We start from the raw sequence: 24,101 nt of genomic DNA, 5'->3' as shown, positions 1-24,101 counted from the left end.
AAAGTTTTATTGGCATTTCCCTCAGAGCCTAAGGATAATCCACATGTAAGAGGATTTGGGGAGAAGCTGTCAGCTAAGAGTTGAACTCCCAAAACTAACACAGAATCATCATTTTCCAAAATTTGTGTCTGTGTTAGATTGTTAAAATTTCATATTTCCAGTCGTGTGGAGAGTCTGGTTTGGGAGATCGGTGCGGGTTTGAATATGTATGTCTAATAGGCACCCTCAGTAATTATCAGTTTGGAAAACACTAACATAATGGATTGGATTCATCTAGGTAGAAATGGGTTATACAGGAGACTTAGGAATCACAGAAGTCCAATTAAGTTCATTAGGGTGTATCCTTAAAACTGGAGTGTAACCAAAGAAAACCAAAACTAATTATTTACACTGAGAACTATTTAAAAAATAAATAAAAAACATGTGCTGATACAAGAGTAAGTGTCGGAATGAAGTCTAAAAAAATAAATTGGAAAAAGATGTCAGTATTACTAAACTGAAAGAATGAATGAATACACAGATAAGCCAAAGCAAAATTTCAGCTCCCCTTTGATAAGAGAATTTCAGAAAAGTTCTGGCCATGGCAGTTGCTAGAATTCAGTATACAGCTGACCAGGATGACACTTTTAAAATATAAAACTCATCTGAATGCAGATGTTTCAACGTGGGTTACTTTTGAAAAGCCTTATTACTTTTAAGTCACATTATGTGGCACTGATTATAACTAAGTGTGTGACTTTGGGCAAGCTGCGTACCTCTGTGGGCCTCTGTTTCCTGCCTAGAACATGAGGTTAGATTGTTTCTGAGTCCAGGTAATCTACAAGCTCCTACAGCCCTCAAATTCTTGGGTTCTATGACGTAACCATCTCTCACCTAATGCACACACAGCGATCCCTGCTGCTGACATTGGCCTGGAATATCACGGCCTCACTTCTAGTCCTTCCCAAAGACAGGCCCTGTGAGCCAACCTGAGGCTTCAGGCAGAGAAGGCAAGCTGCCGCAGAACACGCAGGCTCCTCTGAGATCATTGCCTGGCCTCTGACGGGGTTTTAGGTCCGTGTTCCAGTGATATGCCGTGCTTTCAAATTATTCCTTCCTTCCCAATGGGCATTGTCCTGTAACTGCTGGTCAAGAAATGCATCACTTAGCCAAGACCCGAAGGTCAAAGGTGAATATGATTTTCTATCACCTTTCAAGGACTTCTGTTCACCAATAGTTATCCAGGCAGACACTTGTGGTTAAGAGTCTCTAAAACAATATTCCTATGAAAATGTGTCAAAAAAGTAAGAGAGAAAGGGAATTGTGTCCTTTAAAAAAGTAGAGATAAGGATAAAGAGAGACAAAGAGATCTTTATATGTTAGGGAGATTAGAGCTATGTACATATTAACCTAACATACAAAGAACTCTGGAAAACTGAGGAACAAATGACTAAAAATCCGATAGCAAAAGATATAAACAGAAAATTTACAGAAAAGACATCAAGCAATTCATAAACATGTAGAAATGTGTTCAACTTCAAAATAGTAATAGAAATACAAGTTAAACAATACTGAAATGTCTTTTTTTTTTCAAGTTCTCAAAACTTAAAAACCTTGACAAATGTTTTGCTGACAAGGCTGTGGGGAAGCAGTAACTGGTATATTCCTGGTTTGTTGTTAGTGCCATCAGGGGGATTCTGACTCCTAGGACCTTGTGGACAGCAGAGCGAAACCCTGTCCGGTCTTTTTGCGCCATCCTCTCACCTTCCAGCACTATGTCAGACAATGCTCCACTGCTATTCATATGGGTTTCATGGCCAATTATTTCAGAAGTTGGTGGCCATGTCCTTTTTCCTAGTCTGTCTTAGTCTGGAAGCTCCACTGAAACCTGTCCACCATGGGTGACCCTGCTGGGATTTGAAATCCTGGTGGCATAGCTTTCAGCATCATAGCAACACGCAGCCACCACAGTATGACAACCTTCAGATGGGTGGTGTGGGTCTCTGACCGGGAAAGGAACCAGGGCCACGGCAGTGAGAGCGGCAAATCTTAACTTCTAGACCACCAGGGCTGGCTATATTTCTGGTAGAAATGCAAAATGGTTCAATTCTTATAGAGGGAAATTTGACAATATCTAACTAAAGTACACATACGTTTAACTTTTGATCCTGCAAACCCACTTTTATGACTTTACCCTAAAACCATATCTCTACCATTGGAAAAGACATATCAGCAAATTTATTCATAGTAACAAAATCTGTAATTGCAAAATTTCAGCAGCAAACCTAAATTCTCAACCAAAGGAGAGTAGTTGAATAAACTGTGGCGCCTCCATTCAATGGAGTACTGTATCACTGTAAAAAAGAATGAGGAAGATCTCTATGAAATGAGATGGAGTGATTTATAGAATATAGAGTTGGGTTAAAAAGTGAAGTGCAAAGAATGTAGATGGTGTGCTACCTTTTGTGTATGAAAATAATGGTGAAGTAAGAAAATATACTCATATCTACTTATTTTGCAAAAAGAACAAACAGCAAGAATAAACAAGAAACGAATGAGTTTGGTTATCCACAGGGCAGGGGTAAAAACAAGGTATAAAAGATAAAGGAAGGAGTGAGAGTTCTTGGAATATATTTTTTAGGTATCATTTTGGCTTTTGGAAGTATGTTACTGTTTTATTTACTCAAAAACATAAAGTTAAACCAACAAGAATAGAGGTGGATGGGAAATCTAAAATGGAATACAAACAGCAACAAAAGAGCCTTACTATATATTTCAAATAAACAATATAAATACACTGAAGAAAAATAAAATAATCTGAATAACTTTTGAACATAATACTTTGCCTATATAACCTTGATCTAAAGACAAAAAGAACAACAAACAAATGTTGAACTCTACTTTAGTATATTCCTTTTCCTCAGTAATGTAGATAAATAATTCTGAAATCTTTTTCTGTGTGTTGAAGAATTAAGCAAATGAATAAGTATTTTGATGACATTGGGGACCAGGTTTTTTGATTTTGGAGAAGAGATATAAACACGGAAGGGGTAGGCTAGGAAGAATCTTGTATTGTTGGATTGGAATTAGATATAGTATGAATTTATAGTTTTTAATATATATAGATATAGAAATAGGTGTGTGTGTGTATCTTAGCTCTCTGCTAAAACAACCTAGAAGCTTTGATATTCCAATAGTATCCAAATCTGGTTGCTAAACACCATTCCCCACTAAAAGGAACCAGGAGTCCCTGGAGAAACGACTGATTATAGGGCTCAGGCAGAGAAAATACACGATGAATCTGGACTATCTTGTGTCAGAAAGTAAACAAGTGCTCAAAAATAATGAGGATATGTCAAAAGAATATAAGAACCAGCTGAAAGGTGCTTCTACTGGTCAAATCTGAGACAATTTGAACATCAAAATCAATAATTGTAGTAATGAATAGTAACCCATTGAACAAAAATAAGAACCCATTAGTCCATGCTAAGAATTAATGATACCAGTAAGTGCTCCCTTACAACAGAACATCAACTAATAAATGTAGAGAAAATGGAATTAGAAAATCAACATTTTGCAGCCATCATAGTCATAATTGATTCTGGTACGAATCATTAAGAATGACAAAATTAGTAGATAAAAGTTTGATGAGATACAGTTTATTTACATAATCTCAAAACATCTCGCCACGAATTATTCATTAATTAGCAAGGGAAAAGTAGTAGCTTTGCAGTGGAGAAATCTGGCAGACACCACCTTAACCAAGTGATCAAAGTTAACATCATCAATAATGGCTCAAACTGACATCCAATGTCTCCTTACAGAATGCACTGAGAAGGACACAATATGTAGGATTCCTGCCCAAAGGGCATAACCTGAATCTAATCACGAGGGAACATCAGACAAACCCAAATTGAGGGCTATTCTGGAAAATACATGGCCTGTACTTTTCAAAAAAATGTCAATGACATGAAAGGCAGAGAAAGCTGAGGAATAATTCTAGATTATGCAAACTAAAAAGCCATATAAACAAATGTAATACTTAATCCTGTATTGACTTTTAGACCAGAAAAGCAAAATTGCTAAACAGGACACAACGGGTGAAATTTGAATAAGGATATAGATTAGATAATAGCATTGTGTAGATTTCAAAATTTTCTGATTTGATCATTGAATTGTGGTTTTGTAATTGAATATCCTTATTTTAAGGAAATATACACTAAAGTATTTAGGAGTAAAGAGGTATGATGTGTGCAAGACACTCTCAAATAGTTCAGAAAAAGATAAAGCAAATAGGATAAAATATTAACTATTGGCAAATCTGCATGAAGGGTATTTGGAGGGTTTTTTTGTACTATTCTCACAACTATTCTGTAAGTTTGAAATTATTTCAAAATAAAGAGTTTTAAAAAAGAAAAAGAAATCACTTGGGGTCCTTCTAGCCAGTAGTTGAATCTGCCAGGTACTGTTTTTGGCTTTTATATGGAGCTTGAGAATTACCAGTTGGGTCATGGGAAAGCCCTGAGACCCAAAAGCAACCTCAGGCAAGAGCTTGTCAGAAAGAATTCTAGTCTCCTACCTCGAAGCCCTCAGGCCTCTGTCTATGAGGTCACCAGCTGGCCCACTAATGTGTGATCCTCACAGAAGGGAAGCGAGAGTGTTAAATGTCCAATTCATAGCCGTGACCCCAAACTATTCATGACTGTGCTTTATTACAAAAAGACAGCAGGAAAAATAATTTTTTAAAAAGACAATCCCAAGAGTCTTCTGTGCACGTGGCCAAGCTTGTTTTCTAGCCAGAAATCTCAGGGGGCTTACATGAAGTTCCCCATATAGTACGGACTATGGATTACAGAGTCAGAACTAGGCTTGTGTCCCTGTGCTATAACTTAATAGCTGCTTAATTTTCTGAGCCTCAGTTTCCTCATCTGTCAAATGGACATAATTGTGCCTACATCATACAACTGTGAAAAAGATTAAATAAAATAATATGCATGCATATATAATACATGTGTCTAGCACCTAAATTATGCTAAATTATGTTCAATGTATCTTTTTTTTCTTTTCCTTTCCCACAAATGACAAGAATGTGCCTGATAGCATAAATATCTTTAGGATTGTGGCCAATATTCAAATATGAAAAGTAAATTTTAAAAAATTCCAAATGAATCAGTGGTAAGTAGATTAATTAACTCCAATAAAGAAGTAAACTAGCCAGAGCGGCAGGCTCAAATCAGAGGAAAGAATTGGATAATGGTCTAATTTGAAACCAGAAGGTCAGCTATGAAAATAGCTCCATTTGAAAATAACAAAGGAGTCTCTTGTTATCCCCGTGACTATTAAACAGGTGCTCAGCATCTCCTTCAGCTCACAGTCGGGGCACCCGGCGTTCAGACCTTACCACTGTAGCCCCAGCCAAAACTCTTGGCCAAAAACAACCCCAACTTGCTTGAGATGGTAAAAGCTATCTGTCAACTCTGGAATGTTTAAAATTAAATATAGAGATGATGAAATAAACCAAACCATGCTATTAATAATTTGTTCATACATTTAGGAATAATCTGTGTATATTTTATATTTTAAGTATTTGGAGTGTTAAACAAATTTTAGGAAATTTGATAGATTTGGGCTTTGATTCTAATTTAAAACATATAACTGAGTAGTTTATTTTAGACTTAGATTTTCAGTTGAAAGATAAAGAGAATTATGCAAAATTTGTAAATAAAACCAGAATGCATATGATTAACTTGATTTGGACCTCATTCATTAATTTAATTAGATTTATTAGAGTGGCAAGGCTTTGGTAGGTAGGTTAGGCAGTAGAAGAACTTTAAAAAATCAGATATTTTCAATTTATAAATGCAGTCTAAAATGTTCCAGGGAATTTTATAAATTAAGACGTAAACAGATTGTTTCAGGGAATTTGGTCAGTTCAACTAGTCAATCAAACTGTAATTAAATAACTCCCTGCATTTATTATATTTATTTATAAGATAAGAATTGTAATTTGAACTTGAACGTTTAAAGATAAGCAGATTGATTTTTACTTTTTAACTTTGATAAATTGAATATTAATTTTAAAATCTCGAGGTTTAAATTGTATTTTGTGTCCACGAAAACATACAGCACAGACACTAAATAACTCTCCTTGACAGGTCCAATTTTTAGGTTGATGACCACTTAGATTTCTATTGCATTTTGTTTCCTAGGAGTACTAGATATAGAAAATGGAATTTACTCAATTTTGAATTAAATATTTTGAAACTATTTTAGCCCTCAGGAGATGAAAAAAGGAATAGGAGGGAACAAAATCCATGAAAGGATCATAATGATGATGATGATAACGAAAACTTATTTTGTCCTTAGTGTGTACCCAGCGCAGCTCTAAGTATTTTATAGATACTACTCATTGAAACCTCCTAAAACCCCATGAAATTTTAGAAGTATAAGAACAGCATAGAAGAAAAAATAAAATGCTGTGTGGGTCATCACAATCTAGGAAAAATTCTTATCTTAGCATGTCAATGTTTTCTAAGCAAGCAAATGTTGAGGAAAGATTGAAGCGTTATTTAGAAGTGAGAGTTGATATGACTTATTGGAAATAGGACATTAAGGAAAAGGTGGCATCTTCTCCCAGGTCCTCAAAAAGCAAAGCCTAGGCCAGAGTTATGATCATAACAATTTATTTGGTAGATGGAAGCCCAACGAGGTGAGAAAGAGGAAAAAGTGCCACCCTGGCTCCTGTTCACAACAGGAAGCAAAGAGACAACGTCGCTCAGTAGGCGTGTTTATTCAGCACGCAAGACCCCTTAGAAGGGCTGCAAAGAACAAACATCGCCAGAAGTAATCCACAAAAGAGAGAACGGAGAGGGACTTTATCTCACCAGTTACAGCCTATCTTCCATTTACCAAGACAAAGAACACTAAGGAAGGGGTGAGTGGAGTGGTAGAAGGTGATGAGAGTTAAACTTTGAATATGTTTAATCGGCTCTTCTGAGGTGTCCAGATGGAAATCTCCAATAGGCAGTTGAGTGTAGCTGGAGTCTGGAGCTCAAGAAAGAGAAAGCCAGGTTATTAGAAGGTTGGGTACTGAGCACGCAGTGTGTGCTAGGCTGGGCCACTCAGAAATCCCCTCAAGGAATGAAGCACTCATTCCCACCCCCTCCTGCTGCCAGGACTGTTAGCTGCTGGTGGCTCATGGCCAAATCCCTCTTTAGGAATTACCTTTTATCAAAGGAAGCTGCCTTGCCTGAGTATGTGCACTCACCCTGTGCATCCAATGACTGGTTGATGTGAGGTTGCAAATAGCTGCCCCCTTTGCCTCAATTCAGGTCATCTCTGAAAGGCCATCCCAGCTCTTGAGTTCCCTTGAATTGGGTGATGCCACTGTTGCATCTACATTGCTACTCTTCCCTCTGCCAGTCCTGCTTCGACGAGAATGAGGGAGAAGGAGAGGACAAGTGTGAATGGAGGTAAATTTATTTTCACTATGGGGAAGGTTAGATCACCCACTGAGAGGAAAACGTGCGGGAGGCAGGGGAGTCAGAAGGCTGAAGACAATAAAGACGTTAGAAATAGGCACTGGGGACAATGGCAGGGAGAGTTGCCCAGTGGAATGCCACAGAATTACTGAGCAGTGATGAGGGCCAGGTTGAGAATGAGGTCACCAGAAATTTACAGCGGCAATCATCATAGTACTAAACATGGTATGTTATAATTATTCACAGGCCCTCTCAGCACATGTGCCTGACAAGCTGAGGATCCAGGAAATGTTGACTGAATGAATGAACCCAGTTTCGGTGAGCCCTCCGGTTAAAGGGCCACATCTCCTCCACCATCATAGTTTCATCACCTAAAACCATATGACAGCGATCTTGGGTCTATCTCTTTCTGACATTTTTAGTCTAAAGAAATGTTGAGGTGGAAAATGCACCTTCCTCTGCTTTTGTACAAGCTTATCACATGTTATATATGTATGCTTTGTAATCCCTGTATGCATTAAGTAGTTTTCCAAAGATCACTGGGCAGAGCAGAGCTCTGGCTAACTCGGATCACCTGACTGCCATTCCACGTACTGTGCCACGAGATGGGCTGTGTGCAACTGTCAAGGAGTTCCAGATGATTCAATAGACTGTCAATATTTCCTTCCCTCCTTCCCTCCTACTTTCCTTCCTCCCTCCCTCCCTCTTTCTCTCCCTCCCTCTTGCCTCCCTGAGCATGGTAGACCTCTTGGAATCTTTTCTGACCTCCCTACTAAGCTGTACCCCAGCTTCATTAGGTTCAGCCCTCATTTGCACATGCTCTTGACACCTGGTGTTTGGTGGCAGAAATGGCTGGTAAAATTCCACACTGATTAATTTCATGTTTAATCTAACTGATACTTCTGTAGCCTTTGCAAATAACCTTTTTGAACAAAAACTGCAACGGCTCATTCCAAACCCGATCAAAGAGGTATGCATGACTCACAGCCACTAAATAAACATTGACGCCTGATGGCAGTAATATGGCTATTTATATTCAGAGCCTGATTTAACCAGTGGCATTCCTGTAATAAGATAATAAGCATGAGCTGTTTACTAGGGAAAAAGGAGAGTCGGTGGTGCTGGTGTTCAATAAAATCTCTTTACAGGCAAATGAGTCTCTGAAATTGGTTGGCAAATACATCCAGAATGAGATGTGCTAATTAGTTGCTGTTACTGATTTTCTAAAATAAAGTGTTTAAACTTAAATTAGCCCTGAAATTTAGTACAATAAAAAATACTGGATATATAATATCATGTTGAGAGTCTTAAAGATTATGCCTAATATATGTCTAGCAATACAACTAAGAAAAAGGAACTCTGCACCTAAATCATTAGATTTTAAACAGAGACTGTCTATGAAGGGGTTTTATATGTGGACAATTATAAGCATAGATATTTGAACCTCAGGTTCAAATTTTTTGTATTCAGAGAGCACTTGTAGGTGATCCTCTTGGCTATACTGATAGAGATCTATTACTATCAGCACTTTAATTTTTAAATATAAAGAGCAAAAGAGTGCAAGAATTATCTTAATGGAATTTGAATACTCTTTAAAAATAGAACAACCCACTTAGAATCCCACTCAGATCACAGAGGTTCTAGGTAAGCAGGTAGGAGACAACTGTCTAGATTCAGAAATAAATGATGAAAGCATCAAGCTTGTGAAGCCTCCCCCAACACCTTCCAGTGCTTTCTCCTCCCCTGAAAGAAGAGCAGCGGATGCATTGTGCTTGCTTCCTTTCTCCTGCTATCCCTCCACACAGCCCCTTCCAGCTGCTAAGGGTGCATCTTCACACCTCCATTTGCACTGCTTCCTTCGCCGAGTTGGACAGGACGGCCTCTCTCAGCACTTGCGACTTCAAATAGTGAGACAATCTCAGGAGACATCCAAATATTATTTTTTTAAAAAGGTAAATATTACATCTAAAAAGATATGGTCAAGTGATGAGAGGATTCACGTTGTGTCTCCGTCATATTTTTTTTTCCAAAAACAAATTTGAGTTCAAGAACCTCTTCTTTGAATTTAGCTGGTTGAGATGTTTGTTTTCCCAGAGCAAATGGTTATTCTTCTTTTCAAGCCAGCTAGATGGACAAATGTCAGTGCTGTGGCCCCAAAGTAGGAATGTTCCTAATGATAGCAAAGAGCTAATTCATTCATTTGGGTTCTATTGATGTATAGTTAAACAGACAAAGGTTGATTATTTATTTGTTTTAATTAAGATGTTCAGTCTTTATCAGAGTCTTTAGTCACCAGGGGTAATTAATTATGGACATCTTCATTTTCATTTCACAGTGGGACCCCCAGCTCAGGTAGCAACATTTCCAGCTATTACTGAGACCTAGGATTGTGGGGGACACTCTCATATAGGCTAGCGAATAATTGAAATTATAAACAGAATGCTGAGTCATGAACATGTAGTCTTCCCTATATTTTTCAATAGTATTAATTAAGGTTCTCTTGAAACTAACTCTGGCTAGCTTAAGACAAAGGGGAATTTACTTGACAGAATATTAGTAATCTTACAAAATGTAAGGAAGACTTGAACAGCCATGCCTCAGAAGTGCAAGAACCACAGCAGTCCCAGAGACATGAAAACAAGAGTTTCTGGGCTTATTCTGCTATTTTTATAGCTCAGCAACTAACATCTGGTTCCTTTGTTTCTTTGTTTAAGGTTCCATATTCTTAGACAAGAAAATCTGGTTGGTCCAGTTTGGCTCAAACAAATGACCTGAACAAATCGATTGTGACTAACAGAAGAGGGGGTCAAGGGTGCATAGTATGGACATGGCTTCTGTGGGAGGATGGCTGTCAGCTGGGCAGCAAACCCAAGGGGCCTCTACACCAGTGCTCCTCCAAGCACCAGTCCCCAAAACAATTTGATGCCAGTCCAGGAGGGGGTAAGGAACATGCACCAGAATCTAAATCAACACACTGCTCACTTCATTGAGCAAGTCTTGCTATTTAAAAAATGTCAGCTCACCTAAAGAGTGTGCTTAGTGACAAAGTGGGTTTACATCCTGGTTCAGTACTTCCTACCTCCTCCTGGACCAGGAGCAAAGAGTTTGCTGACAGGCAACTGCCTGTGGACCACCCCTTGAGCAGCAGTCTCTTCTCTTCAGGCCTGTCTGACTTTATGGGACTGGTACCAGAGGAGTCAAGAACATAGACTTTGAAGTCACCTGGGTTTTAGTTCTTGCTATGCTTCATAGCTGAATGACCTTGGGCAAATAAGTACTCCTAGCCTCATTTTCCTCATCTAAGTTGGACATAACAATACTACCATATTAGCCAGGACTCTTTCGATTGCAAGCAGCAGAAATTCAAATCATTAGGTTAAACTAGATGAAACTGTTGATATCTAATCTGCAAAAATGGCAATTTTATATGGTTCAAACTTATAGCTTAAGCAAAAAGAGATATTATTGGTTTATGAAACTGGAAAGTATAATAGCGAGGTAGGTGCCACACGCATCTGAATCTAGGGCTCAAATGAGTAAAGAGAAGCCCTCTCTTTTCTGGCAACCAGAATTGGATCACATGGCATATAAGGACCCCAACTGGCCCTGCTTGGGTCGTGCTCCCAACCCCCAGCCCAATCACTGTCAAAAAAGACATGAAGTTTCATGATGGGCAGGGCTTGGGTCATGTGCTTGGGAGTAGGCAGGCCACTGTGATTAACAAATTGACAGACCTGTCAGATAAACCCTTTCTGTCTTGTTCAGTCATATTCCTAGTGCCTGGCACATAATGGGTGCCCCCAAAATTAGGTAAGTCACTGATTGGGGAAGGGGTAGTATGCAGGCTCTCCAGTCAAAAGAGGGGCAGACAAAGGCAATAGCATTCCATGATGAATGCCTACATCATCTGGTTGTTGTGAAGATTCAACAAGAATGTGCCGCACATGGGACAGGGCCTGGCACATAGCGGCATTTTCTCTGCAGTTTAGATCCGGTCAGTGTGGGAGCCCGAATTTTCCACGCAGTGACTCGCACATAGCATGCACCCAGGTTTTTTGATTGACTGAATAAGCTAATAAGTGAACTCATGAATAGACAATGAGCAATCTGGATCTCATATCTTCCTTTGGAAAACGTTTTTCATCCTATTGCAATTTTTATTTTGTCTGAAGTTTTCCTATCAACAACCAGACAAGAATCATACAATCAACAGAGCAAGAGCAAACAGGCATTAAATTACAACTGGAGGCGTTTTAGTTAAAGACTTACATTGGGAAAACATTCTAGAATCTGGAAAACAAATCTTCTTTGGTGAAACTTAAAGAAAACAGGCTGGTTTTTGTTAACAATTCTTCCTAGTGGAAGGGGCAGATGACTTTTAAGAGTCCTTGCCCACTGACTGGAAGCATTTGTATGTCACATTCCAGTCCAAGGGGGGACAAAGGAAGGGGGACGGGAGCAGGAGACAGTGTCAGGATGTTTGGCTTGGAAGTGTCCACAGAGCTCCTCTAGTCTAATCCCCTCTTTTTACTGAAGAGGGAACTGAGGCCTGGGAAGACGAAGAGGCTTGTCTAAGGGTAATAGATGGTAAGGGGCAGAGCCAAGTCCAGATCTTTTTAGGCCGTGACCAGTATTTGTCCTCCACACCACACTACAGGCAGTGGTGGCTCACCATGCACCAACAGTGCCCCAGTCACCCTCATAAGGTGGACAGGGGAGCATGTGAGGAATGGTAATGCCTCAGTGAGAAACTAGGAAAGATCCTCGTGGGGTAAAGGGTCAAAGGGTGGGGGTTAGTGTGCCCTGAAGGATAATCCGGCTCCACTTTTGGTCACAACCCCCACGTAACCTACACCTTCCCACCTGCCACCTGAAGACAATCCAAAATGTACAATATATTCTTTTTAAATATTACATGTGTCAAGCAATTTGAGCAAATAACAAATTAGATTATTTTATGAACACTTCATTTTGTAAAATAAAATTCAGGACACATGACTCTGACAAAGGATATTTGAGCCTCTTCTTAATAGGAAAAACATACATTTAGGTGCTGAAATGTTGACTTTGTGGATTTCTTGGGAGAACAGGCAGCTTATTTGCAACTGGGACAAATCCAGAACACGTGATCACTCAGAGGGTCTGGGCATCACGTGTGTGGCAAACTGTTAGTTACCCACCAATATCAATTCTCCCCTCCCTCACTGGCAGAGCTCCTATATTGCTGGGAGTAACCGGATTCCCAGCCTAAATTGTTTTTATGATTTACAGGAGATGTAAGTTAAAGTTTTTGAGGCTTTCTAGAAGCCCCTTTAAAGGTTCTAGCTGGCAGGCCCCTTCTGTCCTCTCTCTTTCTTTGTCTTCCAGATGCTGATCAGATGGCTGAAGCTCCAGAAACAATACTATAAACATGGGATGAGGATCCATCCTAGGGATCACAGAATGGTGAGCAGCAAAGAGCTTGGGTCCCGAAAACCTCCTGGGCCCACCACAGCAGCCCTGCACTGCCACTTCTGGACGTCTTACTAGATGAGAGGAAAATAAAGCCCTGTCTTACTTAAACCAATTTTCAGATCAGCCAAGGCCAGTTGCTGACTGGTGCAAACTCATGGTACGGTCATGGCAAAGTAAGGAGCCCCTTCGTGCCTGTTTCTTCCTCCATAACATTGAGTAAGAGTACTAACTAGCATTAAAGAACACAGAACATAGTGTTTTAAAATTCTGTTGACTGAAGCCCCAAAAATTTTTTGAAGGTAGTTTGAAGGAGTGAGGGGGGTGAATACATGGTATCTGAACTCCACCAATAGTCAATCAGAACAGTTCCTCTTCTATTTAATTTTTGTGTGTGTGTGTGAGGAAGATCAGCCCTGAGCTAATATCTGATGCCAATCCTCCTCTTTTTTGCTGAGGAAGATTGGCCCTGGGCTAACATCTGTGCCCATCTTCCTCCACTCTATATGGGACGCCACCACAGCATGGCTTGACCAGCGGTGCATCAGTGCGAGCCTGGGATCTGAACTGCGAACCCCGGGGGCCAAAGCACACACTTAACCGCTACGCCACTGGGCCAGCCCCTCTGTTTAATTTTTATATTGAGTTTTCAAGTAAGATTTGGAGGGGAAAAAAAAAAAGAATTTAAAGGCAAAAATAATTTGAAAATCACTGGCATAGAAAAATGTTCAGTCCTTCATATGTGAGATGGCCACTGGGACAGGAGCATGCCACTGCTCCTGAGTGATATGGGAGTGGCTCCCATAGCACTGACATTTCTGACCCCCCAGACTCACTGTACTTACTTACCCAAGAGTTCAGTAGCCTTCCACATAGGAAAAAATTCCCATCTGAGATTTAAAAAAGAAGAAAGAAAAAAAAGTCCTGGACCTTTAATGAAACTTTGAGTTCTAACCAAGTTATCTCTTAGCAGAACATCTCACCTGGGCTCTGAGGAAAGAGCTAAACCACAAAGATCTTGGGACCTTGGAAATCAGCCGTTGTCTGGCTGAACCCCACACCCATCCACAGAACTAGCTTCAGACCCCAAGAAAATGATATAACCAGGGCCCTTTGATTATAGAAGCCTCCCCTGCATGGTAGGCCACCTCAAATAAGAAACAGCTGAGAGCTGAGGCTGATACCCATACAGTCAGAGTCCCTGGAGCAATCCCAGACCCTGACTCCAAATTCTCTTTCCTAACCGACTTGATTTCAACTTTTGACTTGCAATCAAGCTACAGCTTGTTCTGCTCAAGTCCTGGGCTCTGTTTGTCTGAGCGTGATCACTGTCTGTCTGTTCCTCTCACTTCGTCAGGGCTGTATCCCATTGCTGAGCCCCCGATCCTTTGTGAACCCTTGCCTTTAACCCTTGCTCACTCTGCACACTATCTCCAACCTACATATATGCCGTTCCGACCATTCCCAGCTGCCAAAATTCAGACTTTTCTGGGGATAGTCAGGCTGTCTGCCTTTTTTTGTGTGTGTGATCTCAAACATCTCTGCACAAAGAGCTCATTCAAATAGATCATGAAAATAGACTAGATTCTATTTGTATTGCATCTTACCTTTTTTTTCAACTCTATTCTCCCACCCCAACATGGCTTCTGCAAATGCATCCTTCGGAGTGAGTTATTATATGGTGATGGAAGAAATAAAAGAGGAAAAGTGACATTAAAAATTGAAAGAAAGAATTTAGAGAGTAATTATGAAGAGAAGATGGAAGGTTTCTGGTTCCTATTAGATTCAGTGAGGTGATGGGAGTGCTAGATATGGTTTATTAAGTGCTAGATATTGATTATTGAGATCTCGGCCCTCAGCATCTATTTCTACCTCTTTCTATGCTCCCCTTTGGATCATAGGGGTTGGAAGGCTTAAAACGATATTTTTCCAACTCCCTTTCTACTGGGGTTTTAGATGTGATATTATCTTCTGCCAGCAAAATGTACTCGGGCTATCTGGCATGCAGAAGGGAAGCGGAAGGCATTCTTTCTGGGGCAGTGGTGACTCATGAGCATGCTCCTTCAAACATGAGCTTTTGCTGTGGCCAGACTCCATATTACACTGTCTGATGACCAGCTTCATAGATAGTGGGCAGCTGGCAGGCTGGCAGCAGTTTCCTGACCTCTGGGTAACAGTAGAGAGCAGATGGAAGGGAGAAAGAAGTCTTATTGGATTAAGTAAGGTGGACGCAGCCACACACCCTTAGCTGCAAGAGCTCTAGCTTCTTATCTCCTGATCCCACCCTGCCCGCCCCCCAAAAACTACAGACAAATAACTGAGACACTGTTCCTTATAAAGGAGCTTTAAAATGAGACAGTATTAGAATGACTGCTGTTCACAAGATGCAAGGCTGGTTCAATATTCAAAATCAATCAATGTAATCCACCATATTAATAAACTAAAGAAGAAAATCACATGATTGTATCAATTGTTGCAGAAAAAGCGTTTGATAAAATTCAATACCCATCCATGATAAAAAAAAAAAAACAAAACTCTCAGAAAACTAAGAATAGCAGGAAACTTCCTCAATTTGATAAAGAACATCTACAAAAAACCTACAGCTACCTTATATTGAATTGTAAGAGACTGAATGCTTTTCCTCTAAGATCAGGTACACAGTAAGGATGTCTGCTCTCACAACTGCTATTCAGCCGTGATCTAGCCAGCTCAATATGGCAAGAAAAGGAAATAAAAGGCATACAGACAAGAAAGGAAGAACGAAAATTGCTCCTATTTGCAGATGCAGATTTTCTGCATAGAAATCCCAAGGAATCTGAAAATACATTCCTTGAAACTAATAAGTGAGTTCAGCAAGGTCACTGATACAAGATGAACATACAAAAATGAATCACAACAATAGAAAAATGAATTGTATTTCTATATTCTAACAGTGAATAAGTGGAAACAAATTAAAAATACAATACCATTTATAATCACTCAAAAAAATAAAGAAATGGAGTGACTGCTGTTCACAGGTCTCTCGGCTGCCAGAGAGCCCCATTCTGACATAAGACACCTCTCCACCCTGACTCTAGTAAAGAGGTCAGGAAACCTTGAGTAAGGTTGGAGGTATTAATTTCGGGCAGTTAATTACATTCTTTCAGCATCCATCTCCCTGAAGTTTTCACTGGGCAAATCCTTCAGGAGGACATCCCCATTAGCTATTCATTTTTCTTTCACACTGACTGGAGAATGAAGTGACTGTTGGCTGTGTCACACAACTCGTCGAAATTCACCCTTGGGTGCAGTGATCCTCAAATAATTACCAAATGTAGTTCAGGTAACTGAATTAGTGAATTACATTGGCTCCTTTGAGATGAAAGACTCTTTAGGAATGTGAAATACTTTGGCTTTTTGTTATTAATAACCTGAACAATGAAAGAACCCAAAGTAGTATTCAATATGCTCCAGGAATGGGATGACTAAAATTAAAGAATACAATTGATTTTCATTTTCCATACTTTTCATTTTCTAACCCTTTCATTTCGGTAGTCAGGACTGAATATGACAAGTCATCAAATCCCCTCTGATGTTAATAAGGCATCAACTACAGGGGTCTGGGAAGAGAAAAATTCAGCCAAAGTGTGGCAAGTAGGTGATTCTCCTCCTTTCTATGATTTATTGCCATTTCCTCTCACCTGCCCTATTACAATACTTGACAGGTGAAAACCTCCTATCTTCACCTGCTTCATTTTCTTCTGCCTTAGTCTAATTTTCCAAAATTAAGTTTCTCAACTACTCTTCTACCCTTCAGACAATTGCTCCCATTAGTGGTGCCCACCAGAGAAATGTAGGATGCCCTCTGCTTAGTGCTCTGCCCTGGGTGTGAAGAAGACAGAAGCACAGAGGGGAATCTTGGCAGACAGCTTGACCTTGGGGCAGGAGGGATGGGAGTGATGGGAGGTGGTAAAGGGCTGGCAAGTCAAGCTGCAGTCTACCTAAGGTTGGTAGAGGGCTGAAGATGTTGGTGGAGATGCTAGGCCCTACTCATGCTGGATATGGGTGTGCTGCATTTATTGATCCCAATTTACAGTGCCTCATTTTTAGTTTTCATTTTTTAAGCATTGAGGGTTTTCTCTTTCTCTCTTCAAAATATCTTTTGGGGGCTGGCCCCGTGGCGGAGCGGTTAAGTGCGCACGCTCTGCTGCTGGCAGCCTGGGTTCGGATCCCGGGCGTGCACCGGCGCACCGCTTGTCAGGCCATGCTGTGGCAGCATCCCACATAAAGTGGCAGAAGATGGGCACAGATGTTAGCTCAGGGCCAGTCTTCCTCAGCAAAAAGAGGAGGATTGGCATGGATGTTAGCTCAGGGCTGATCTTCCTCACAAAAAAAAAAAAAATCTTTTGAAGTGTAATTTATTTATTTTGGAATTGGAATAGGTAATACATTCACAGAGTTCATAATTCAAAAAGCATACAGTTGTATACAGTGGAGTGTCCCTCCACCCACTCATATGCTCCAGCCACCCAGTTCCCCCTCCAGAGGCATCAGTGTCGTGGACTTCCTACTTTCCCTTACAGAAATATACAAGCGAATTTGTGTAAGGCGCACCCTCACCATCTTTTATTTACATAAATGGTAACTGACTATTCTTTTCTGTATCTTGCTTTTCTCACTTAATATATCTTAGAGAGCATTCCACACCAGTACACAAAGAGCTCCTCAATCTTTTTTAATGATGAATAGTAATCCATTATATTAACTTGTCATCATTTGTCTAACCACTCTCCCATAGGTGATGTTCGTTATTTCCAATTTTTTGATACTACAAACAATGCTACAATGATTAACCTTGTTCAATAAGTGATTTCCACATATAGGAGTATGTCTGTAATTTAACAGAATTGCTAATAATAGAATTATTATAAATAATCCTATAAATAGAATTGCTGAATCAAAGATTATGTATATTCATAATTTTGACAGATATTGCCAAATTGCCAATGCACATCACCTGACACAATATCCTTTGCCCATTTTTCTATTGCGTTGTTGGTCTTTTTCTTATTGATATGTAGCAATAAGTTGCAAATAGATTTCCCAGTTTGTCCATTGACTTTTGACTCAGCTTTGGCTGTTTTTGCACACACACATTTTTTAAAGCATGGTTGAATTTTTCAACCTTTTATTTTATGATTCCTGTAATTTTTGTCGTATTTAAAAAGGTTTCTTCATTCATAAATTACAATAAGAAAATCTTTCATTTTTTTTCATATTTTTATGATTTCACATTTTCATATTTAAAATCTATAACCTATCTGGAATTTATCTGGTGGTGTAAGGTATGGCTCCAACTTGAATTATTTATTTATTATTATAGCTGGCTACCCTGTCATTGATAAAAAAATCTAGTTTCCCCCAGTGATTTGAAATGAGACCTTTAACATATGCTAAATCCCTTTATGAATTTGGGTCTCCTTATTGATTTTCTATTCTGTTTCATTTCTCTATTCATGTGCCAGTGGCACCCTGTTTTAATTTTTAAAAACTTAACTAAAATTAATTATACCTCAATTTTTAAAACTATTTATGTATCTCCCCACAGCGACTTTTCCTTTGGGTCAGTGATCCAATAGAAATGAGGTTTCCTGCCTGTGTCTTACAACTTTGTTTACTTCCCCTCAGATAGCTCATGACCAAATTTTTCTTAATCTTCTAGGAAAAGAAATTTAGCCTCTATCTTCTGAGCGGTATAGTCAAATAAATGAAATAATCTCGGGCTTCTAAGGAGATGACCATAGGAATACCATATTGCACTTTTTCAAATCCTAGTGCATAAGAGGTTCACAGGGAACATGCTCTTTTGTTTCTAAGGCCATCACTTTAACATAAAATTATATTTAATGAATATTTACTGTATGGCAAGTTGTTTCAGTTAGGATGCTTTGGACTTCAATTCATAGTATTGCCTTTCACAATAAGAAAATGCATTAATTTCAATAACTGTAATTCTCAAGGGATGGGGGGTTGGGTAGGCAGATTCAGTAGCCTGGCCACATCATTTCAGATCCAGGATCTTACCATTTTTCTGTTCTGCCATTCTTGGTGTCGGCTCCATTCGCAGGCTGATGGCAAGATGGCTTCAGTATTTCCAGGTCTTCTCTCCAGACTTGACAACACTCTGGGAAAGAAGAGACAGCATCTCTTTTTATTCTCCTTCTTAGGAACAAGGAAACATTTCTCAGAAGTCTCCTATGTATCATTGGCCAGAATTGAGTAACATCCCCATTCTGAATCAATCACTGACAACAGGAATGTGTTTATCTTTAGACCAATCAGACCCACCCCTGGGCTGGGGAAGGGTGAGTTTCCTCTAAGGCCCATGGCTGCCTGGAAGAGGGTGGATACTTGCACAAAACTTGGATTCTAGTAGTAATGGAAGTGGGTAATGGAGACTGATAATGAGGTCTGCTCCTTTCCCCTCTCTCTTTCTCTCTCCTGACTGGTTTCCTTTGCTAAACATCCAGCAGTGTCCCTCCTCACACACACTTAGTCTTTGGTAATGTATTAACTGCAAACTCATTTATTCAATAAACACTTAGTGAGCTCATTCTATATGCCCAATACTCTGTGAGGAGCTGAGGACTGGAGGAAAGAAAGACAGGGATCCTGATCTCAATGATTTACTGGGAGAGGCAGAAAATTAAGGAATTCCATAACACAGTGATAAGTGCTATGTACGTAATTGAAGGGTGCTATGGGAATTCTAAAGAATGAGCAACTTCATGGGGAACTTCGTGGTAGAACAAACAAGGAATGTTCCAGCTGGGCTTTGAAAGATTAATAGGTAATCAAGGAAGAAAGACATCTAGGCAGGGGAAATAGCTTGTACGAAAGACCAAGTGAACATGGTGGTGAGGCGCTGTTTCACCCAGGAAATGAAGGCACCTCTGGGGAGGCTTTGGGCCTGGTTAGCAACGTCAGTTTGTACTGTTTAAGCGACACCATCAGTGGATACCATCTCTAGGAAGTTCTGACAGTGGTTAAAGCTAATTGTAGCATTCAAACAGATTATTAATCAACTTTCTGAGGTCATAGACCACCTTTAAGAGACCCTTAAATCTTTCTTTCACTTCACAGTCAAGCTTCTTGCAAAAGATATCCACGCTAACAATCTTCGCACTTCCCTTCAATCCTCAGCCCCAACCCAGTGACGTGAACAACGTGGTGGTTGCTCCTGCTCAAGTCACCAGTGGCCTCAATAATTGTGAGACACAAAATAGAATGAAACCAGCACCACCAACAAAAAAGACTCCCCCACATTCTACCTTCCAACTACACTGAACTATTTAAAATTCACTAATTACATTGATTAATACATTTAGAGACCCATGGCACTGAAAGTATGGTTTCTTTCTTCCACTTCAATATGAAATTAAAATTAAGAACAATCCTAAATCATAATTTTTCCCACAAAGACTTCATTTTTTTTTTGAAATATCAAATTCTTTAAAGAAAACACGCTGTCTCTCCCCCTCTCTCTCTCAGTAGCGCTGCTCGGTTGCTTATTTAAGCACATGCGTGGTCCACCAGGTCAGTAGTCCAGCAATAAACACATTTGTACCTCGTTTATAGTGGGCTGAATGTAGTCCCCCATAAAAATATATCCACCCTGAACCTCACAATGTGATCTTGTTTGCCATAAGAGCCTTTGCAGATGTCATTAAGGTGACGATCTCTAGATGAGATCATCACAGATTATCTAGAGTGGGCGTTAGATCCAATGGTGAGTCTCCTTATAAGAGACAGAATTACAGAGACACACATGTGGGGGGAGCACCATGTGAAGACGTGAAGACAAAGACAGAGATTGGAGCAAAGGATCTACAAGCCAAGGAATACCAAGAATTACTGATACCACCAGAAGATAGGAGAGAAGCATGGAACAGATTCTCCCTCAAAGTCTCCAGAAGGAACCAACCTTGCTGACACCTTGATTTCAGACTTCTGGCCTCCAGAACTGTGAGAGAATACATTTCTGTTGTTTTAAGTTACCCAATTTGTAGTAATTTGTTACAGCAGCCCTAGGAAACAAATACATTATTCTATAACATTTTGAATTAAAATCAGGGAACTTCTGATTATACCCCAACAAAACTCATTCCAGTTAGCTCAGGAAGCAAGAAATTTATTTTAAAGAACTACAGTTTCACAGGACACAAAGATAAGGAATTAGGCCCTCTGATTTTGGAGCTGGAAACTAGAGCTGGGAAGGGAAGTGACTCCTCATCTCTGAGTCTTGTAAACTCTCTCCTAGTGCTCTCTCTGTGAGTCACCCCTTCCCCCTCTCTCATCCTCTCTCCTGTCTGGCTTCCTTTGCTTCATACACTCTCTGGGTGTGCACGGCTCATCAAGGTGACTTCAGCCCCAAGTCTCTTTTAGTCTCTTTAAACTTGAAGCTCACTCCCCACATCTAACTGACTTTGTCTTTCAGCATCCCAGTTACAGATTTTCAGGTGAGAAACTGGGTTGGCTCAGCTTAGAGTTACCCAAGGGCTGGACCCCCAGCCAGCCATTGGATGCCCATCTCTGGCACAGTTATAGCACATGAGAAGTGGAGTCTGTGCTAGTGAGCACTGCCCCTTCCGCAGGCTGTGGGCCAGAGCTCCCCCTGCAGAGGCCACAGGAGTGCAGGCAAAGCTTGGCCTCTCGGATGCAATCTGGTCATTTTTTCTGCCTCCCCCTATAGACTCTGAACCCCTCAAGGGCAAGAAATTCAGGTTGTGTTGTCTTGTTCATCATAGTCTCCTCCAATATAGGTCAATATAGGTCTCAGCGCCTGCATCATAGTAGATATTCAAGATGTTTGTCTAATAAAAAGGAATTAGTTGAACTTTATAGGATTGTATCTATTCAGTATACCAAGAAAAAGGTAAATGTTTATAACACTGGCTCTCTTCTTTCTTGACAAAGTGGTAATTTTAAAGCTGACTTGCTTCCTTTAGCTCATTCTTGGCAATAGCAAAGAGACTATCTCTACATATTTAACAAAATGGAACTCGCAAACCCATATAACCTCACCACGTTCCATGGTGTATCTAAGGTAAACAGTTCCCTGATCTCTCTCTATTGGTGTCCAAACCCTCTAATCTTTTGGCCTGCATATGACCCTCCTTGACAGAGAGCTCAGGCAAAGAGGCTCTTTGGGCCATCCTTTGCCTCCAATTATGGGTTTCCTTTTCTTCCCTTTTTTAAGAAATAGATTCTTTTTTCCCCAAAGAAGATCTTATTTTGACCAAAAAAAATCTGATGGAAGTTTCTTTCAGGAGTCTGCTTAGCTTTCTAGAAACTTTTCTTTTGCTTTAGCTACAGCTGGTTTGTTGAGACCTTTTCCTAATAGCTTATCACTTGGGTCTAACCCTCCCCGAGCACACAGTGCTGTGCCAGGGCCTGTTGAAGATCAGAAATTCAAAAGGACTAGAAGAAGACATAACCTACGTCATCACAGAGCCCACAAAGTATGGGGGATCCCGCTGGGCCAATGCTCAGAGAGGGCCCAGGAATCATCAGTGCCTCAGCTGTGTGAGATTTGCACACCAAAAAGGTCATGGCCTTAGAAACCATGCTTCTCAGTCTGGTGGGGAAAAGATGGTCATTATTGTGCTAATCAGAAGGACAGACTTAGCCCTGAGCAGGAGAAGAGAGAGACAGGATAATTCCTAAAACTATTCTCTTTCTTCCAAGTCAAGCAGCCCTCCTGGCTCATCTGAAGGCCCCCCCAAATTATCATTAAAGCTACCACAAGGGGGAAATATTAGAAAAGGAGCGCGTGTAGGGCAACGTTATACCCTGCAAGGTGCGGACATCATAATTCCTTCCGTGATGAATTGGAAGTGTAGAAATCTAAGTAAAATAATTTCTGTCCCCAAACTATAGCTGTTTCTAAATTTAAAGTCAATCACCTCTTCTCTTCCTTGTATGTACCAGCAAAAGGCCCTGAGTGCTGTCAAAGTGCTGCATAAATGGTAGACCCCCATGCAAGGGCAAAGCATTATTGCAACCCACACTCATGTTTGCATAGTCACACACACACACAGCATATACACACATATGCACTTGTCAGTGAGATAAATGGCCCAACTGCTCAGCAACCAATGCCCAGTTCTCTGCTGGCTGGATTTCCAGAGAGCCAAAGCCGTTGCCCAGTATTAGTACTGTGCTCACTTCCTCCAGCATTTACATCTCCAGTTCACCAAGGAATGGCTAAGGGAGCTGGGGTCCCCTGCACGGGGACAAGGGATAACTGCCAGCGTCCCCATCAGATACCCAATAACTGTGAATGAGTGGATCATGTGAATGAATGGCGCCACTGGGCAGTTGGACCAGCATTAGGACAAGGCCAAAACATTTTGTTCTAGAGTCTTGAACATCCACAGAAAAGGCCTGAGGCAGAGGCAACCCAGATGGAAAATGGGACTGCTTCTTCCTGGAAAATTACCCTTCCACTCCCACCCACCCCTTTCCCATTTCTCCCCTCACCCTGGTGAAAGCTCCCAGTCAGCCCAGGCAGTGACCTACCCACTCCAGCTCACTTCCCATTCATTCATTCACTCACTCATTCAGCAAACATTTACAGGCACCTACTGTGTGTCAGTCACCGGGCCAGGCCCTGGAGATACAGGGTTACCAGAGACAGCCGGCTTACCAGACCCTGCTGGGGAGAGGGTGGGAGCTGGTCCTCTGCTCCTCTCATTCCAGGCATGCTCCGCACAAAGCCATCTCTTCAGAGAACCACGGCTTCTCCATTTCTTCTTCCTGAGGCCTCACTCTCATGCAGCAGCAGTGACTCAGAAAATCTCTGTCCTTTCCGTTGCATTGTAGGATTTTTTTTTAAAGCAGCAGCCTTACCCTCCAAGAAGCCAATGGCTTAGGCTAATATTTGCATGTATTTGCATTTCCTTGGTACCCACGGATGGGGAAAGCGTAGGGAAGGGAGTTTTGCCAGCAAATGAATATGCGCCCTGGGCTAGTCCTCAAAGCACTATTGCAATTGACAACTTAAAATCAAGAAGCAACTTGTTTAGCTAAAATTCAGGTAATTTCTATCACTCCACTCTGGCTCTTCTTCCCCTGCTAACTCACAGCTCCTGAGCCAGCCTGTGCATCTGTTCCAGTCAGTTGTAGGCGAGCTGTATTTTGTCTTGGTCT

General features: G+C 40.6%; 1 long non-coding RNA gene across 3 annotated transcripts in view; it reads right to left on the bottom strand.

The window, feature by feature from the left end:
• LOC147917436 (uncharacterized) overlaps nucleotides 1–23,769 on the bottom strand; it is a 68,754-nt gene extending 44,985 nt beyond the window's left edge. For 2 of the 3 annotated variants that reach the window (XR_015551703.1, XR_015551701.1), the window contains exons 1-3: nucleotides 23,599–23,768; nucleotides 20,875–20,977; nucleotides 18,975–19,074 (exon numbers count right to left, since the gene is read on the bottom strand). This is a non-coding gene — a long non-coding RNA (uncharacterized LOC147917436). Of the gene's footprint in view, nucleotides 1–18,974; nucleotides 19,075–20,874; nucleotides 20,978–23,598 lie in introns of all 3 variants that reach the window. The other variant, XR_015551702.1, reaches the window with a different exon arrangement.
• Nucleotides 23,770–24,101: the final 332 nt, after the last annotated feature.

The sequence above is a fragment of the Ceratotherium simum genome, chromosome 3, assembly GCF_057802395.1.
Source record: "Ceratotherium simum simum isolate JZ-2026a chromosome 3, ASM5780239v1, whole genome shotgun sequence".
In the NCBI taxonomy this organism is placed as follows: domain Eukaryota; kingdom Metazoa; phylum Chordata; class Mammalia; order Perissodactyla; family Rhinocerotidae; genus Ceratotherium; species Ceratotherium simum.
The sequence above is the reverse complement of the archived record's forward strand: the minus strand, read 5'-3'. Positions and strand labels throughout refer to the sequence as shown.